The following is a 19,950-nucleotide window of genomic DNA, read 5'->3' as shown; positions in this document are numbered from 1 at the left end:
ATTATCTTTCTTGGTGTAACTTCTCTTTTTACTAATGTTTTTTCAGATCTTGTTATAAAAAGTATTGGAAAAAGATGATTCAATATGAAAAAAGTCACTGGTTTACGTTTGGATAAATTTAAAGAAGGAATTAAACTGCTAATGAATAAAACTTACTTTGAATTCATACTATCAATATTAGTCAATGTTATCACTATAAAAAATTATAATGATTCCATTATTTGATGGATTTATTGATGGATTTTTCAATGCATTTTTGGACCATTCTAGTATGCAACCTGATCCGTGCATGCGGGGCTCTACAAGGACCGACTAGAATTTGGGGTGCTGAAAATAATTTTTGTTGGTAACACGATGATGAACCGGGGAAACTTTCTCATTAAATGGACTAATCAATTCAAAGATGGCTTGCTAGACTACTACGATGCCAGTATAAAATACGCAGAGCTTCAGCGAATTTTAAATCAGTCATTGATAAATCGACGCGCCTACCTCTTGAAAAATGTTATGAACACGGAACGCTTCCCTAACCGCTGCTTGAACAAGCTTCAAGGGGAGATAAGGAAGCGACATTAAGGCAGATCGCAAGACAAGGAGGAACATTGATATGCAAGTTCCTGCTAAGCCGCGAGATCTGGCTAAACTTGATTCCTCTCTTTGTGACGATATCTCAGAAAAATCCAACCTCTGGACCGTCAATTGTTCAGTGGTTCTGCGAGAGGTTTGGCTGATTCAAATTAAAGGCTAAAATCTATAGTGGATTCAAAGACCGAAAGAAGCTTAAGCTGCAAGGAGAACAATGCATCTGCTTGATGGAGTTTTGCGAACGCTTCATAACATCTTAGAAGGAATGACCACCAATCACTGTTGACGAGGTGAAAAAGCCCTTAGGGCGACAAAAATTTTTTCGCTGCCGGATTAGATGGTATCGAGAACGTCTGGTGGAAAAAGTTCCATTCCACAAATCAATATCTGGCCCACATATTCAACTCCTTGTTAACATCTGAAATTTCGATTCTGCATTCACTGGTGTTAGACGGCACTATACTCCTTCTGAAAAAGGGTAACTCATCCAACGGAAAGAATTATAAACCTTTAACGTGTTTAAATATACTGTATAAGACCTTTATAGTTCTCCTAAACAACAGAACAGTTTGAAGTATTAAGCCCGTGTAGAGAGAGTAAATCTTCAAAGACACAGTAGAGATTAATTCTACTTTGGAAAACTAGATTTAGCATCTCATCTAGAAAATAGCTTTCTGGCGCCCTAAAAAATTCTTCTGTATACGTCTGTGGCGACACTATTCATCGCAAGCATGAGGTCACTCATGTATTTTAGATGGATGACATGACCGCCCTGTGACTAGCCATCTCACCCATCTCACAACTTCGCGGTTCTACTACGAGCTGGTAACATTCTTAGATTGCAGTTAATTAACCATTCCAAGTTTCAAGAATATAAATTATCTTTCGATGCTTAATAATTTATTATTTAATTAATTAAGCAAGTATTTAATTCGTTTTTCATAAATAGTGTTATTACGTAACGGTCCTGAAAAATAGGTTCGAAAGGTGTTAAATCTGGGTGGTCATAACTCATGACCTATTGAAAGTAGTCCATTGCTTTATCTTTAGACCGATAAAAACTCTAGAATTAGGGGTCTTTGTCTTTTTTTAAAACAAATCCGGGTTCTTTGATGAATCATTTCGTGGCATCTATTCGAGATATGAGGTATTTTTTTCCTTTATCCTTATCAGAATTTTCTCTACTCTCCTTTCACTATTGAACATTTCGCTCTAAAATGCAATGAGATGCTTCAGTATAATTCTAGAAAACTTCGAATTTTCATCAGGTAGGAGTGTATCATATGTGCACGCGCACATATGGTACGAATTCCGGAGCAATAGAATTTCCCCGGAATGAATCTAGATTCAATTTGTAATTACTTGGTAAAAACTTAATACTAGTTTAAAATAGAATAGTAATTAGAATGGAATGTGGAATAAATCGCAGAAATTTTTTTTTTGTTGGTACAACTTCAATTATCTTCATAAAGTTAGAGATATATTATGCCATAATATTCACCAAAAAAATGAAGGATTACTGCCAAAGACATTATGAGAGTAGAAACAATTTTCATCCTTTCTAATCAGATGAAAAGTTAATTCGTTTATTAATGAAGACTTGGATTTAAAATTCAACTTAGTGATATTCTAGTTCTTTATCAGACTATACATTACGTCTCATGTTCTTTATATCAGAGAATATAGGCGTTAAATTTCCCTGCTGACATATTTACATTTCATTAGAGATACTTTTAAGACAAAAATTTATCATTAAACTGGTTAAGATTTAGATCACAATTAATATCATGTTTTACTTTTACGCGTACTCAATCCTTTGAATGGCGTGTAATAATGAAGGTAAATATTAATAGAATAATCAATCTATCAGTGAAAATTGCATAATAATTAGCCATAATTAATTAAAGGCAAAAACATTGTTTAAAAAAAGGGTTTTTGGGTTCAATTTGAAAATGGAAGAGCTTCAGATTTCTTTTTTGAAGAGAAAAAAATAAAAAATTTAATTATCTATAAGAATATTTACAAATTGGCTACCATTCAGGAAAACTTTAGAATGAGGGAAAAGTTATAGAACTTTTTGTTTAGAAAAAGACAGAGGTTTTCAAAAAATATGAGAAAAGTTAAAAAAATTTTATAAAAGACAATTTCAGTAACTTACAAGGATAATAAATTAAAAATGTCAATTTAAAATTGTATTATTTCGCTTATAAAAGGGCCTACTTCAAAAATATTACAAGAATAGGATCCTCATCCCTAAATATTAATGAAAGAACCTTGTTATTCGTGCAGGATAGAAATGGAAAATAGTAACTAATTTTTTTCTTCTCTACATTACTACAAGGCTGTTATTCACGCACCCACATTAGTGCTCCATGCATTATGTTGAAAATTCTCCTCTTTACTTGAAAAGTCGTCTTTTTTGTAAATTGCTTCTTTTTTGTTGAAAATTAAACAGGGCCACAAAATGAAATGGAGGTGGAGCATCTGTCAGCCTAGTTGACCTTTATATTTTTGGGGTCGCTGATCACTATCCCGGTGTCAATATGACCCCATCACGCTTAAATCAAGATCAAATGAAGGTCAAACACATTAATTCGATTGATGCAATTTTTTTGACCCCGGATTCTGAATGAGCGAAAAATTTGACGTCCGAATACGTCTTGACTTGTTTGTCGAACCGATCTCTGATGGTCGTTTGGAGTTCATCTAGAGGTCAGATCCTTATTTTAATCTCTCGGCTGATTTCTTAGCTGGGAACGTGTCTCGATCCAGTGGACCTTCACATTTTTGGGGTCGCTGATAACGGCTCCGGTGTCCATATGACCCCGTCACGTCTAGGTCAAGGTCAAATGAAGGTGAAACACCTTAATTCGATTGATGCAATTTTTCGACCCCGGATTCTGAAAGAGCGGAAAATTTTACGTCCAAATACGTCTTGACCTGTTAATCAAACCGACCTCTGAAGGTTATTTGGTGGTCATCTAGAGGTCAAATCCTTCTTTTAATCTCTCAGCTGATGTGTTAGCTATGATTTTTATTTTAATAAGATTTACAAATTATCTTGATAGAGCTTTTCAAGTGGAAACAAGTTATCGAGCGCGAGATTTATAATGAGAATTTAATCGTCAAAGCCGTAGGTGCTTTACGAACCTTTTTTAAAAACAAATCGAAAAAAAGATAGCTACAATTTATGACTGTAATTCCTCAGAAGTTTAAATCATAGTATTTGGTTTAATTTATAATATTTACGATACTTGAAAAAATGTAGTTAAAGTGTACGTGTTAAACGTACGAAAACGAGCTCGAAGCGCGAGAGCGTACCCGCGCGCATAGGGGCTCTAACTTGGCGCAAAGCGCCGCGCGCAGTGAGATTGAACCCGCGCAGCGGGCATATTTTTCACTTAAAATAAACTAAAAATTACATTACTAAAGAAAAGATTCGACAACATTAATCCTGCATCAGCGGTACCACTACAAAATTTTAAGTATAGAATTTGTTGAATGAAAATTTCATTGGATAAGGAAAAAATAAGGATTTACAATTCATGTGTTCAAGCGGGGTTATTTCTTTAGAGTATAGGCAGGTTTATGACAAATAATATAATATTCAATTATCTGTTGAAAAACATTATTTTATTCAACACTCAACACACTGCATGGCATATACTATAATTAATTCATAATCTAGAGATTTTAAAATAAATTTAAAAAGTGATGTCGTATTATCTTAGTTTTATATAATTATGCAAAATCGTATGAATTGAAAGCTGAAATAAAATAAGCAATATTTATATCAGAAAACTTTGATACCTGCGTCAGTGATACCACTACAAAATTTCAAAAATGAAATACTTCGAAAAACGAACGCCTTTTTCCACAAAGTTTTGAACTAACGCTTTCTTCAACCGAACTTGGAACCAACACCTTTCTCGAGCAGATTCGGAACGAGCACCTTCTTCAAATGAAATTTGAACCAACACCTTCCTCGAGCACATTCAGAACGAAAACCTTATTCTATTAGTGCGTCGATATGCTATGAGAAGGGACATCGTGAATCGACACTTTTTGTGCCTGCTCCAAGGGCACCTCCACGTGGTGACGGTGGGCAACGGGTCACCGGCGAAGGAAACCCAGTATCAGCGATTGGTCAGGGTGAGCTAGCGGACCCGCAATCGTCGTCATTATGCGACCGTAGCTCCAGTTTGAGGAAAACTTTCCCCTTTTAGAGTCTAATGCTACAATTTTATCAATAACCCCATGTTGTCATCGATTAAGCAAATTTTGCGTTTTTTGTGGGAAATCTGTCATCAAAATCAGAAGAGGCAATTTACAGACACATTGAAAGCACATTACAAAAATGTTTCAATATAGATACTAGTGGAATGGACATTTTTTGGACTCCAAACATATTATGCGTCACTTGCTTCCTGCGAATCGCGGAAAAGAAGAAACAGATATTTGTTTCTCCTACGATCTGGCGAGAGCAAAAATATTATGACACTGATTGCTATTTCTGCTTGACCAATAACTCTGGGTACATTAGAAAGAATAATTCTACAATATTGTATGCATCTGTTCGATCTGTGACTCATGCTGTTTTGATTAGCATTGAACAGGTTCAAAGTGAATATCAGATATTTATTAACGAAGTCTCTTTTGAAACAGAAACTAATGATACAGATAGAATAATGTCATTTGACGAATTCGACGATCAGCAAAATGACGAGCTAAATGAATCGCAAATATCAGAAGATGGTCAGCCCGGAAATTCTCATGGCTATACTCAAGACGAGCCAAGTAACTTGGTTCGAGACGCAGGACTTTCAAAAGAATTTTCCGAAGTCGTAGCTTCTACATAAAAAGAGACAAATTTTTTAGCTCCAGGTATCCGAGTGAGTTTTTATGGTGATCGAGATCGTCCATTCCGGAAATTCTTCTCTAAAGCCCCTATATCGGTTGGTCATTCAGTGATCTTGAAAGAGCAATACAATAATCTCCATTTTCTACTCCAAAATTAAAGTATGATAATCACAAGTGGCAATTAGTTGAAAATTTGAAAATAACCAGTATTTTATTAGGTCAATAAAGCGCAAACACAAAGTATCCATGTTTTATTTTCAAGTAGCAGAGTCGCACCCGAGAACAACATTATGTGAAAAAGGACTAGCTACTCAGGCAAGAATTAACTCCAAGATCTATGAACATACTACAAGAGAGTCTCATTCATAATCATAAAGTCATCCTTCCACCATTACACATCAAACTCGGCTTATTTAAACAGCTTATCAAAGCAATGAGGGTACCGGAGAGCGATACTTTCATGTATGTATTTGAGAAACTTCCCCATATTTCTGAAGTTATAATCAATGAAGGTGTTTTCGATGGCTCCCAAATAAGGGAACTGATGAATGATGATCAATTCGAAATGAGAATGACAACTAATGAGAGAGCAGCTTGGAGTAGTTTCAAGGAAATTCAAAAAAAATTCTTGGAAATAACAAAGACCCTTATTACAAAAATATTGCCGACAGACAGTTGGAAAACTGCCGAAAGATGGGATGTTTAATAAATTTAAAGATCCATTTCCTCCATTCCCACATTGAATACTTCCCTGAAAATCTGGACTTCACGTCGTACATAAATTTTCAATTTACATTGTATGTGCAAATCTGTTATGCGATTCCATTAAAAGAATCCATTCTTCCAACCTAAATAATCTTCTTATATAACATCTGAACTCTAATTTTGAATTAGAATTGCTTCAACACCCGCAATTTTTTCCATAGCGCCAAAAACCCTTGAGAAATGAGCGGAATCAGCATGCCTGCACACACAGGCACATGTAGAAATACACGGATCCACAGAAAGACTCAGATTGTACCCACCTATGCAAATAGACACACACACATACAAACGGGTCCACGTAAGTTAACACAGATCTACGTGCAGACACATACATCACATACCTACACACATAGTCTTAGACATGCACACACACACACATCATCTACATAAACGTCCAGATACACACGAGTCTACACACAGTACCGTTAATAGCTACCACATCAGCTGAGAGATCAAAAGAAGGATCTGATCTCAAGATGACCACCAAATGACCTTCAGAGATCGGTTTTACCAACAGGTCAAGACATATTCGGACGTAACATTCTCCGCTCTTTCAGAATCCGGGGTCAAAAGAATTGCATCAATCGAATTAAGGCGTTTGACCTTCATTTGACCTTGATCTAGACGTGATAAAGTCATATGGACACCGGGATCGTGATCAGTGATCTCGGAAACATAAGAGTCAACTAGGCTGAAAGATGCTCTACCTCAATTTCATCATGTCGCCCTGCCTTATTCTTTACTGGTTAGAAGATTTAACTTCTGGATTGAAGGTCAAACTTCCTTGTTGAAGATTCCTTCTTTTCGGTTAAGGAATCATCATTCTAGTTCACAATTATTCTCTTGGGTAGTTTGCGGTTGTACTGTTTAACTAGAGTAGTATTTTAGTTTTTGGTCGACGCAATAAAGATTTTTGATCTATTATTCTAAAACGAAAATAGTTATTCTTAGTTTGAAACAATTCCTGTCCACTTTCGATGGGCTTGAAACCTGGGTCTACAGATTTTCAGTCTGGTTCTCTTACCGAAAAATTATTATTTTAAATGTTAGCTTTTATGGTTTAGAAAAAACCAAAATATTTTTATCTGGTATTGTAAGAAGGAGATCTAGAGCTGTTACGAGTAGACGATTCAGCAGAAAGATGTGAACTGCCTATTAGATGTGAAGAATGTGGTCTGCTAGGAGAAGACGTTGCAGGAGAATTAGAACGTCTGCCACGAGAAACAGTAGGAATAGGAGCCTCATTCGGCGAACACTCTAAATTCAAACTTAACTCTGCAAGAAAAAAACAAACTCATTAATTTACAAAATCTTAAAGAAACATAAGCTTAATTTGCACAAAAAGGAATCGAAAAAGAGAAATGGGTTTCTGAAAATTAGTGTAATCGGATCATTGGATGAAGAAAAAAAGCAGGAGGTAAGGTAACTGGAGGTTAAAAAAACCTTTTATCAAACATCTTTAAACATCTTCTCATTTATTATATCGTTCTTATTATACATCTTCTTAATTATTATATTATGATATGTGCGCGTGCACATACAGTACGAATTCTGTAGTAATTAGATTTCCCCGAAACAAAGAGAGATGAAATATGTAGGAACTTGGGAAAAACTCAATGCAACTTTAAAATAAAATGGTAATTAAAATCGAATGATGAATAAATTAAACAAATTTAGTTGGAATATAGGTTCAAAATTGTAGTGAAAATTATAGATATATTCACTAATAAAATTGAGGAAATTTCTAGTTTTTCTCCAGATCATATAGCATTATCTTATATTTATTAGCTCAGTGATTCTAGCCGAGAAGGGTGTCCTGCTCAGATTTTTACACTTTAATAGAGTTATTTTCGAGGAAAACTGATTAAATTGGCTAAAATTGTTATCACAATTAATATAATTTTTTTACTTTCAGGCGTACTCTATCCTTTGAATAGAAAATTTAAATAGTGTTTCCCGATTAATGATTTTAAATTTTTGGTTATTTCCCACTTTATTATATCATAATTCACAATTAATTTGTTTCAAGTCAAAATTTTCAATTACCAACATCAAAATTACAATTCCTTACCATATTCCATGTCGCAACCGCGGATTATAATTATTTTCGAAAATTAACTGTTCCAAATAAGGATAATTATTGCAATTTTCCACGCCAATTTCTATTTATCCAATTAAAAATTATGTTTCTTTCAAGAATTCTCTCTTCCAGCTCAGAATTAGAGCAACAAAATATACAATACGATCCTATAAATTTGTATATTAGTACTTTTCAGGAATGGGATAAATTATTTATTCGCGGGTCAGGCAGACACCTTAAAAATATGTTAAATAACATAGAAAGATGAATTTGGTTGACAAGGGTTGTTAATATTTCGAGGGATATAAAGAAATAATATAATCAGATTTCATGGGAAGTCCACGGCAGGCTTTGAGAGTGGTTAACTCCTCATCGGAATCTAAAAAATATAAATTATTATTTAGTTAATCATTTGAAAGGCAATATCTGTTTTAAACTCTACGCGTTCTCTTAAATTGCGATGGGCGTATTACTGTCACTAAGGTAGATTACGAAACTTTCAAGGAAAATACGCAAGGTTTCGTACCTATATAATAAAACTGTATTGACATCAAATTTTGTTTAAAAATTTATTATTTTTGTTGAAAATTCATCTATTTGGTTGAACCTTCAACTATCTTTTCGAGGATTTATTGCGTTAACTGATAATTTTATTGAAAATTGTTGTTTTTAAAAATAAATACTCGTCCTCTTTCAGTTGAAAACTATTATCTACAATATTATTTGTTAAATTTTGATTATCAAGTAATACTTGGACAATGTTATTGAATCTGCAATCATTGGACATTGGTCAAATTATAAAAATCTTTTTGATCATACTGCCGTGATTTGAAATAACAATGTTAACTGCAAGTCAGATAAGTCAGCTGAGAGTGTTTAACGGTAAGCGGCTCAAGGGACTTATTCGAAATGCAGTTAACGGAGTTCTTCCCAATCACAGCAGTATAGGGGTTAACTGTTAAATATCTTATTTTTAATAAAAATTATGTCAGAAGGACTACTAGATTGATATATAAAAGCGTCTGGTTGCTATACGAAAACAATTCTGGACCAATACCAGCATACTGTAAAGAAATGCGGTCTAGGAGACGGGACTAGCAATCTGAGGAATTGGGCGAAGAATCGCTTTTTTAAAAAATTCAGGAAAATCGCTATTTATAAGAATTAGTGATAAACACAAAAATTTTAAAAGTGTTAAAACCTACCTTAGTTTACAAAATTCAACTTGAATGCTTGGGATTTTTTTTGTTAATAGTTTACGCGTATTATTCCGCTCCTTTGAGTCTGACAGACACACAATTTCCATTTGCCGTAACGTCTGTTCCCCTTAAAATTCGGAGAGCTTCCCTTCACCTTGGCCTTCTTAGGGATTAAGACAGTAAGTTAAGAGAAAAAAGTTTGAGAAAAATTGTTCTATTACTAGATACTAGAGAAATACAAAACCTACGTTTTTGACCCGCCATCATAGTGTTGTAAACATTATGGCAAAAACCTCAGGCAAAATTCAAAAAAAACTTTTGGTCAGTAAAAAACTTAATTTATAATACATGTATAAGAGTTTAGTCTTCTTGAGATTAGCTGAAGAGAGGCTGCTCGAAAAAAGTTGTAAGTTTTTGGTTGAGTCGCATTGAGCTTCACAGATCCTAGGGAAAGGTGGCACGTAGCCCCATCCTACTTAGGGGTGGTGATAAAAATGCCGTCGTCTGATCTGTCAGATCGTATTGCGACCGTCGGCGGGTTGAATAGGCGCAAAACAGATTCATTGTGCTATTAATGTCAATGGATGTTAAGTATTTAGTTTAATTACTTGTAGCATTCAAACTAGTTTTAATGTCCCCTCTAATAATAATGTTTAAATTTGGTACAAAAGCAAGGATTTCGGATTCTATTTCGGTTCTGTAAAAGGCATTCAACTGCTCATAAATAACACCTACTGATTTATTTTCTTTTTAATTAGCACGAGAGACTCCAGAAACAGCAACAATGTGATTACCACAAGCGTTAGTGATCTATCTTCTGTACGACAGAAGACCTCTTCTTCTACACACCGCAGGTATTTGATCCTCTTCACCCGTCTAAATTTGGGCACGGAGTTTTTAATAAATCGATTTGTTTTTGTGATAGACACTCTGATGTGAAGATCTTAATCATTACTACATCCCAATCATTTACTAGAGAGGTGCCTTTTTCGCATTTTTTATTATTCAAAATTGCTGCCATCTGGAAAAATGTACTTAATAGATCCTCTGATACTTCAACCGGTAAGCTTTGGTTCTATAAATTTGAATTAGGAGACACTTGTTTTAAGATATGGCACTTTTGGGTCAAGGAAAATACTTGACACTTTCACAGCTGATTCTTCGTATCCACGGATTTTATAGATCCTTGAAGGTCAATAACCTCAAAGACATTTAAAGATGCAGCTTCCTCCAAAACAGTTGTACGCGAATAATTTTGTTTCATTTCTTCTTTTAATTTCCTGATTAATCCATTAAAAGATTGATTAAACTTCATTTTAATCTATTAGTTAATAAAAAAAAATTCTGGAAGACCGATGAATGGTAGTGCGGATAAGAGAACTTAGCACCATATCATAGACAAAGCGTCTAGTCATGGAAATAAGATAGCTCTTGCATGAATAGTCATTGGAAAACAAAGTATATGTTTCATCTTGTCAGATAAAGGCTGCACTTCATAAATGTAGAGACACTCGAGGAGACCCTTTAGGTGTAGCTCCCCGCAGTGTCTTTACACCTACACTACCATTTATCAGTCTGTCAGGATTATTTGTTCTCAATTAAGAGGTTTGAAGATTGTCATGCCTTAATTATTATTCGATAGCATTAGCTGAAGTTTTCGAAGCAATTTTAGTCAAAATATAACTCGACGAAGGAAATTATAAAAAATAGCACAATCTTCTTCAAAATATGAAAGAATCGACATGATTTTCTACACATTTTTTATATAATTCAATTCAAAGATGTCATCATCGCAAGGGGTTTCAAATAAAGAAAGCCTTTTCTTGTAAATGGCCGAGCGTCCAATGTTTCAATACACGCTGGTACAATTCTCTGGCTGCGCACATTGGGACCAAATCTCATTGGTTTTTGTGGTCACTTTTCACAAATCTAATGTCCAAAATTTAAAAAAAACGCATCGTATATGGGGGACGTGTATGCTAAATACATTTTGGATTTTTTAAAGCATTGGTATAAGGGGGTTTCCTAGGTCGGTAATTTCAAATCTAATGGCAAAAATTCAATAACAAAAAATAGCGGACCCAATATGGTGCGCTATGGGATCGCGCTACCGCGGATAGCCGCGGTGGTCGATTCAAGTTCAGAAAATTCTTTATTCCTTCGAAAAATTTAGGATTTGATAGGCTTTGGCTCGCACGGTTCTTCGACCTGGCCAGCTTTTTTGTATTTTTTGCCACTGTGTGGCAAGAGATAGGCCCTCTGTGCTCCACCTCTAATCAAATTCTCCGAAGGTTTCTTTTAGTACATTTAGACTTAGGAGTCTCTAATTTTAGGTACTACTCAACAATTTTTTGACAGCGAATGACCTTTTTCGCGGCTTTCGGTAGAAGACAGATCGGATCTCCAAGTTGACTGAGTAGGCAAGTGGTTACTCAGGTGTCTTGCGTACGGTCTTACTCGACAGCTCCACTTCATTGGATTCAACTATGTTCTTTAGAAGTTTTCTTTCTAGAGAAAGTACTAGCAGTTCGTGGACGGCAATTTCTGAATCGGCTCGTTCGCAAGATATGTTCGTAGTGGTCTCGCAACTTCTTTTTCTCGAATTCCACCAGCTCCTCCTGGTGGATCTTGAACTCTGCGATGGGTTTACGGGTGACAGAAACGACCAACCCGGAAAGTGCAAGGTTATATGTTAAAATCAAATTAGCGAGAGTCCTGTTTTTCTCTCCTGATTTAAAATTAGTCTTTAGTCCTAAAAAGGACTAAGAAACTAAAATGAATTATTGCTCAGGAAAGATCAGTTCATGTATTGACGTGTTTCAAGAAACAATTCACGAAGGTTATTTACACCAATTTTTTATTTATTACAATATTGCTCACTGGGCTGGAGAGGCAAAGACATGATCAGTGCAAGGCAGAACGTCCGTTCGCAAGAAACATTCTACAATCTAATATTTGTAATTATCATAGAACTCTGTTGGAAGATACAATATGCTAGTTAAGAACATCGAAAGGCACGCTTAACTCATGAAATTTTTCGTAAGCATTCCTGGTCGATCGGTACGATCGTCCGCTATGACTCATGCGTTCAGATACTCGCTAAACAAAGGGCTGACCATGGATCTAAGACAACCTAACACAACCAGAGATATTCTATCTCTCAACTTCAACAGGTTAGTTTCTTAATTTAAAAATCTAACTATTCTTTCGAAAGAAAGAAAGAAATCCTAGTCTGTTTGTTTTATTTTGATTATAAAATATTCGATGTTAAAATTTTGCAATATGAAAATGCTGGTTTTTTCAATATTAAGGATGAAGGAAAAGAAAAAGTTACGGAAAAATAAAGAAAATTTGATTATGCAGCTCTGTGGCCAGCTAATTATTTTACTGTCACATTACAACAAAACTCAATCAACGTTGTTAATGCAAGGGGTCTATTATTTTTATTTTGAAATTCTTTGTGATTGGCTTATTTTTGGTTAAGGGAGATTCCTCGATTTCTGGTTTGGTCATCTCTTGAACCCTTTCGTTGTACATGTTCACTTTTACCCGTTCTTCATAGCCACGCACCGCTGTATATATTCCACGAAGAAATGTTTTGTTTCCCTCCAATATTGCAAAGATGTCACCGTTGGATGTTGACAATACAGTATGTTCGCCGGTTGGCATGGGGGCATTGACACTATATCTTCCTCTTATTTGAATTGGTGCATTTACAGGAAAAGTGTATATTCGAATTTCAAATTGTTGGTTTGGATTCGAGAGTGGAATAAGCCGAATAGAACTAAGTTCTTCATTTCGTAATTTACTTAGGCGAATAGAAAAATGTCTTGAACAAGGAGTTCTGGACCTGCCACGTAGGATAGATGGCGCTGGAGAAGAACTGATACTGGCAGGTAGAGAAGATTCGGGAGGAGGAGATATGGATGTGACACGTAGAGGAGATTCAGCAGGAGCAGAAGTCCTGATCGAAGAACTAGGAGGATGAGATCTGACAGGAGAAGAACTTTCAGAAGCATCAGAAAGTCCGCCAGGATGAACTCTAGACTTGGAATGTTCATCAGGTAAACAATCAAAGAGTAAACTTAGCTCTGCAATAAGAAACGGTGGATTCAATTTATAAAAAAATCTTTAAAATTATAGATTTAAAGAGTCTGCTCATGCAATAAAATTGTACCAAAAAAATGTAAAAGAGTGAAACGCGTTTTCTAAATTTAGTGTAATCTGGTAATTAAAGACAGTTTTTCAAAAAAGGAAAACGGTGGGAGAAGGAATTTTCCTTCCGTATTCGCTTCCACACATTTTACACTCTTTATTTTTTGGATCAAAACCTATAAGTATATCATATGTACAGGCGCACATATGGTACAAATTATGATTGAAATTGGACAATTTCCCAATTTTAATATAATGGATATAAAATTATAGATATATTATTATGTTTACCTATAGAATGAAGAATAATAGCCAATGACAAGACGAGAGTGGAAGCAACGTGCATTCTTTATAACTATAAGAAAATCTTATTGATTTATAAAGGAAGATGCTGATCAAAATTTTAACAAACGGATATTCCAGTTCTTGACTGAGTTATATATGTAGTAGAACTTATATTGCTTGTCTCATATATAAAAAGCGTCAAACTTATGCTGATAGGATATTTACATTTCATTAGAGTAATTTTTAATTAAAAAAAGCAATTACTAAATTCGTTGAAGCTGATGTCTTAAATTATATAGGATTTATAAATAAACGTGATCTATAGTTCAAGTTAAGAATTTATATAGTGTCTACCTGACAAATTATTGTCAATTCGAGGTTATTCCCTGCTATTTATCGTGAAATAATAAATCGGAAAGTTCGGAAATAAAATTATAGTTCTTAGTTTGAACAGGAATTTTTTCAATTCCTTTCTGCTATATCAGAAAAAATTACTTTCCGAAATTCATGTTGCTTCTCCAAAATTCCTTTCGCAACTGAGTTTAAAGTTATTTTCGAAGGATTGCCTAAGATTACGAGAATTTGATTACTGTTGCTAAGGCAGATTTTGTGTAGGCTACACAATAAAACTCTATGGATGTCAAATTTTTCTGAAAGAATGACAAATTCACTAAAAAATTGAAGTTAAAAATTCCTCTCCTGGGATGAATATTTAACCATTTTCTTGAGAATCAGGTGTTTAAACTAATTAATTTAATAAAAATGTATTTTTTTAATTTTCACCATAATGAAAATTTACTAGTCTTTGTATATTCCTTATACTTGTGCACAGATTTTTTTAAACTAAAGGTCAAAACATCGACAAGAGTAATTTGGTGATAGTGACTTCTTTTTTGTTAAAGCTCCTTGAGCTTTAACGAATAAATTCTCATCACGTATCTCATTTTCGCATTCTCATTTTCATATTCCCGGCCCACAGTGTAAAAAATGACATTTTTGGTTCAAAAGTTGAGAAAAATTCGTAATTCGCTGTTAAATCGTAAGGTTTATGAAAAATAAATTTAATAAAGAAGTACATTATTTGGGAATTTTTCGACAGACAAAATCGGGGTCTTCAATTCCAGTCTTTCCAGTTGGGAATTTTATTAGAATTTCAGAAAGATTCATAATAAGTTTATAAATTTTATGATTTCATTAAACAAATTTAAGCAACAAATGCATTAATCAGGCATTTGTCTATAGAAAAATTAGTTTTTTTATGGCATTTTTTAAATTAGGATATCAAACAAAAAATTGTGTTCATCGACAGATGACCGTAAATGATGCATTTATTTATTGAATTTATTTTTAAAATGCCCGCATAAGGTATTTGCTTGTTAAATTTGTTTTCGAAAATTATAAATTTTATCAACTCATCATGAATTTGCCGAATTTATTATGAAGATTTAAATTAAAAGCCTGACTTTGAAAGAAAACAGAATTTTTCCGTCGACACACGCTCAACTAATGCGTTTGTTTATTAAATTTGTTTATATGGAAAAAAAACTAATTTTTCTGTCGACAAATGCCCGATTAATGCATTTATTTAAATAATTCGTAAATTTGATTTAAAAAATATAAATTTTTCTTAAGTTATTATGAACTTCCAAATTAGAACAGTTGACATAGAAGAAACGATATTTTCTGTCGAAAAATACCTGATTAATGCGTTTGTTCATTAAGTTTGTTCGATGAAATCATAATATTAATTAACTGATTATGAATTTTTTAACCTTTATTACAAATTTGCTAATTAATAAAAATTACATAGAAGACAATAAATATTTCTGTGGAAGAATGCCTAATTACTGCATTTGTACATTTACTTTGTTTATAATATAAACAATTATAATCATAAGAGAAATTTTATTATATAATATTGTTTTCATTTAAATGTCTTGAAAATGACTTGAAAAAACGTATATTTATGGAAAATCGCAAAAGAAATTTTTTTAACAAATAACTTGCTGATAAATTTTTTTTCTAAGTGGTCTAATATTAGAATACCCTTAACTAATGTAACTCTATGCAACTACACCGATTTCAATAGTTGTTCTGTTATGGACGAGCACCGGGAACGTTAAATAGAAGAAATGGCCATTTTTCAGCATATTGGTTTATTTATAAAAAAATTTAAAACTTACTTCCAGAATCAAGCACAATAACTCTCTTAGAAATCGTATTACTCTTTTTTCAAATTTTTTGGTCCAAATCGGTAAATATTTGTGGGCTGTACGTTATTTTGAACCAAAAAAGTCATTTTTTTCATCATCTATTAGAAAATCAAATTAACCAGCAACGTATATAATTTGCTTATAATAATTAAGTTAGATATTGATAGAATTATTTATCCAAGATTGCAGATGCAATAATGCTTCTCCATATTAACTTCATTTTCATATTATTTTAATGATTAAGGCAATTCAGGGCAAGCAAAATTTTTTCTAAACAGTGGGACTTACGGGTTTAATTTGAAACCAGAAAATATACAGATTTCCTTTTAAAAAAATGCGAAATTTAATCATCTATAAGAATATGTACAGGGTGCTTTCAGGTCAGGAAAAATTTGAAATAAGGGTAGAGGCATACAATTGTTTTTACAGAAAAAGACAGGATATGTGCAAAAAATGGGTGTAAAAAGTTTCTGCTTTAAAAATATTACAAAAATAGGATACTGGTCTTTACATTTTTATGAGAGAGCCTCGCTATTGCTAATTTAGAAAAACCGTTTTTACGTCGGTGTCTGACGACATTGTTGTCGCTGTCTTTGAAGTTTGTAAACACGGTAACGTTTGAAGGAATTATTTGAATAAGTTGTCCTTTAGCACACTTTTCAAGAATATGAAAAGAAACACATTTACTCCTATTCACCTCCTTTATCCTTTTTTGAAGAATTCCTCTTTATTCACCTTTTAGTCCTTTTTCATTTTAATGCCAACTTAATGAGTAGAAACCCATAAGAAACTTCAACCATTTAGGTTTAAACTTGATTTGTTTAGTGAAGAAGTCTACCATTATATCATTGGTTGAGAATTAAACTTTTTAGTTAACCACTTGGGTTATTTGGGTTTACTTTTGGTTTACACTTGGTTTGCAACTTCTGTCTTGAAACTTCATAGAGCGAATTATATTTTTGTATATTCTTTCAACTTAAGCGTTTGCAGGATTTTGTATACCTCTCTCCAAATATTCTCTACTACGCTGGGTTTGGGTAGGTTTGTGGCAGAAACAGGATGTTCGCTGAAACGAAGCGATGCGTCAGTGAAAAACTGTTGCTTCTTCCTTATTGAGCTTCCCCTCTTCCATATTCTCCCCCTTGCGTCAGATAACACTCGTGTTTTGTCAACAATATGGTGCTTGATTTTCAGCAGCTTTGACTTCTTTAGTGTATGATGGAAGATCCTTCGTTCTTGAGTGAACTTTCAAACCGGTTCCGTGAATGATTTACCAGATTTTAGGCAGACAATCAAACACTGAACACAAAACGAATTCTAATTTGTGCATCCAATATTGGTATTCAGCTGATGCCAGCTTCTTCTAGTCTTGTGACCCATAATTGGTTTTAGCTGTCGATTTGAATCGACATATCCTCACAAAAGGAAGCATCTATTTCAGCCAGATCTTGTAACTTAGGTGGAACCTGCATGTCAATGTTCCTTCTTGTCCTAAAATCGCTATTATCTCTCAGAACATGCCTTATTTCCTTGCTTAGTCTTGATGTCGCTTCCCCATCGTTGTCGTAAAATTTAATGTGAGTGGTTTATTAATGTGCGTAGAAAGGTTTAGATATAAAAGATTGATTGAGGGATTGTAAGATTCAAAAGGGAATAAAGATATTTCCGAGGATTGATACAGGATTATGTGAACTTTTAGTCTAGGTTGGTTTGAGATTTGTGACATGGTGTCAGGACTGGTTTGATCGGGTTGATAGCAACAGGGTTGAGTAGCCACAAAAAGAAATAAGTCAGGTACCAGAACGCGACGATAGATAGAAGTAGGAAAGGATAGAAGGCGGGAACGTTTGAATGATAATCATGGCCAGTGGAGCAAGTAACATCACAGAAAAAAATGATTTAGAGCAGAAAGTTCTTAGTGCGCCGAAATGGGAAATCAAGGAAGGCAAGGGGGAAGTACAGGAAACTGTAGGAAAGGACGCATTTAGAGCAAAAAGCGTGGGATTGATCACTTTATTAAAAGGAAGAGAGGGGAAGCAGTGAAAAGAAGGACGATATATGTTCTAGCTTGAAATATCCAAAAATGTTCGGATCGCCGCCGAAAAAGCAGAATTTTGTAGAGAAGGATGATTATAGTAAGGATACAGAAGGAAATGCAGATAATACTAATGATCCAATAAAAGAGGAACAACTGAAAGAAATTTGCAAAGTTATGATAGATCTAATGGAGATTTATGAAGAGAGGCAGGGGAAATAACGAGAGAGGAGATAAGCAAAGAAATTAGGCGGGAAATGGCTCAACTTAGGAAAGAAATCATGAAATGGGAAGAAGTCAGGGAACAGTTGGAGAAGAGGATGTATTCATTGGAACAAAAACTAGAGAAGCAGAAAGATAATAATAAGAAGTGAGAGGAGTTGCAAGGTAGGATGAAGAAAACAGAAAGCTCGAACCGGAATTATGGTCGGCGTGAAAGTTGTAATAAGGAGAAGGAAAGGCTGATGAGAATAGAATAAAGAATTTAAAAGAAAGAGACGGACGAAAGAAAAGGAAGCATAGTGATAAACGGTATAAGATTGATGCTTAGGTAGAGATAGAATAAAAAAGAAGTGTAGGGAGGGATATTTGTTACTAAAATATAGCAGGACTGCTGAGAGAAGGTAGGAAGTTTATGAAAAGTTCGACACATTGGGATGCAGTGCAAATGATGGAGGCGTGGCTAGATGAAAAAGGATGCGAAAGTGCAAGGGAAGGTTACCCAGAGGTTACAAATGTCATGTTCAAAATTCAAAGAGGAAGACTAAAAAGGGCAGAGCAATGGGAGGAATGGCAATGGAAGTAATGAACGAATGTTTAACAGGGAAAGATAAAAAAGAGGGGAAATAAAAAAAAGAAAGAATAATAGTAGAAGAGATAAAAATTTAGAGGAGACAAGTAGAAGATACTGGAGGTTCATGTGAACGAGTATTTACAGGAGAAAGCAGAGGGGATCAAAGAAATTATAGGGGCAGATTACTGATTATTGAAGATCATTGAATAATTGAAGATCGGTGGTTGATTATGTGATAGAGTATGATAAGTTAAGAGAGGAGGTCAAGGAACTAGAGGTAGGAGATCATATTGATTCGGAGTTGTCTGTTCAAAAAAAAAAGAGGAAGAGAATAAATATTTTAAGCAAGAGGCAGAGAAGGCACGGACGTAAAAAGAGGCATGGAAGGTAGTAAATATAGAAAGAAAAATAAGAAAAAGAGTAACCCAAGAAACCGAAATGGCGGGCTTAATAACAGGAATAGAGAAATGCAGGAACTTCGTTTAAGTATGGACAATTTCCCAATTCCATTTCTCTTAAAACACACATTATAAATTTCCGAAAAACTCAGTCAAAGTACGAAAGTAAAATTAGAATAGAATGTATAATAAATGTGAAGAGTTTTAATGGACGTATAGAATAATGAATAAAATTATATATAAGCCGAAGGACCTATGACAAAGCCACCGAACGCGTCCTCGGGTTGCGGCTAGAGGGTCCCTGTACCAAGGGTTTCTGCTGAATATAGTTACAAAAATAAATAGGCAGTCGCGGACAATTGTCCAGGGGTGGTCCTGAAGGAATTAACCCCCAGGCGTGCCGAAACCTGAATGGCACTAGGGTGAGGTGTTTAGAACGGTGACTCTGGGATACCGGGCGACCTCTTAGAGTAAGCAGCATTATCCTTGCATGCGGGGCTCTACAAGGATGGACGAACCCCTTTCCCTAGCTTCTCGTGGTAACAACAATGACAACACCAAACATAGTTGTAGTAAGTGCGG

This window comes from Belonocnema kinseyi, chromosome 9 (assembly GCF_010883055.1).
Source record: "Belonocnema kinseyi isolate 2016_QV_RU_SX_M_011 chromosome 9, B_treatae_v1, whole genome shotgun sequence".
Lineage (NCBI taxonomy): Eukaryota > Metazoa > Arthropoda > Insecta > Hymenoptera > Cynipidae > Belonocnema > Belonocnema kinseyi.
This window is presented reverse-complemented; position numbering follows the sequence as displayed.